The sequence below is a fragment of the Arachis hypogaea genome, chromosome 20 (assembly GCF_003086295.3).
Source record: "Arachis hypogaea cultivar Tifrunner chromosome 20, arahy.Tifrunner.gnm2.J5K5, whole genome shotgun sequence".
Taxonomy (NCBI): Eukaryota; Viridiplantae; Streptophyta; class Magnoliopsida; order Fabales; family Fabaceae; genus Arachis; species Arachis hypogaea.
In genome coordinates, this window is record NC_092055.1 from 48,683,432 (window position 1) to 48,684,642 (window position 1,211).

The 1,211-nt window shown below is 45.6% G+C and overlaps 1 non-coding gene across 1 annotated transcript; it reads right to left on the reverse strand.

The window, feature by feature from the left end:
* Positions 1-661: 661 nt before the first annotated feature.
* Positions 662-768, reverse strand: LOC112788271 (small nucleolar RNA R71). The gene has a single exon (XR_003195642.1). It is a non-coding gene; the product is annotated as a small nucleolar RNA R71 (small nucleolar RNA).
* Positions 769-1,211: the final 443 nt, after the last annotated feature.

The window sequence follows — 1,211 nt, forward strand, 5'->3', positions numbered from 1 at the left end:
TCACTCACACTAACAGCAATTCTAACAAGAATAGTTTCTGCATCTATTTCCTTGCCTGTGCCTTGTTGGTTGTATGACAGGGAAAAGAAGCGGGGCTTCAACTTCATTTGATTCTGAACCTGAGAGGACCTTCCTTAAATTAAGGAGGGAAGCAAGAGGAAAACGAGTAGTTGGTGCGGAGGAAGAGGAGGAATACTTTGAACCAGACATGGAGGAGAATATGGAGAACCATCATGAAGAAGAGGCTCACAACCATGGCCGAGAAAGTCCAGCACATCAGGCTGGGCAAGAGAGAAGGGTTCTGGGTTCGTACATCAATCCAAACCCAGGAAATTGCGGGAGTAGCATCCAAAGACCAACCATGCATGCCAACAACTTTGAACTAAAGCCACAGCTCATCACCCTTGTTCAGAACAATTGTTCATTCGGAGGGAGTGTCCAAGAAGACCCCAATCAACATCTGACCACCTTCCTGAGGATATATGATACTGTGAAGTCTAATAGTGTTCATCCTGATACCTATAGACTACTTCTGTTCCTTTTCTCACTCAAGGACAAGGCATCTAAATGGCTGGAATCCTTCCCAAAGGAGAGTTTAGCAACCTGAGAAGATGTGGTAAACAAATTCTTGGCAAGATTCTATCCTCCTCAACGGATCAACAGGCTGAGAGCTGAGGTGCAAACCTTCAGGCAGCAAGATGGTGAGACTCTATATGAAGCATGGGAGAGGTTTAAGGACCTGACAAGAAGGTGTCCACCAGATATGTTCAATGAATGGGTGCAGCTGCACATTTTCTACGAAGGCCTTTCCTATGAATTAAAGAAGGCAGTAGACCACTCATCCGGAGGATCTCTGAACAAGAAGAAGACCATTGAGGAGGCCATAGATGTTATTGAGACTGTAGCAGAGAATGACTACTTCTATGCCTCCGAAAGAGGCAACACTAGAGGAGTGATGGAGCTAAACAATGTAGATGCACTACTGGCCCAAAACAAGCTCATTACCAAGCAATTAGCTGACCTCACCAAGAAGATGGAGAGGAACCAAGTAGCAGCAATCACCACCTCATCAACAACCCAAGAAGGGGAGGATGAAGAAGCAGAGGGTAGTCAGGAGCAAGCCAACTACATTGGAAATTCACCTAGGCAAAATCATGACCCATACTCCAAGACCTATAACCCTGGTTGGAGGAATCACCCAAACTTTGGGT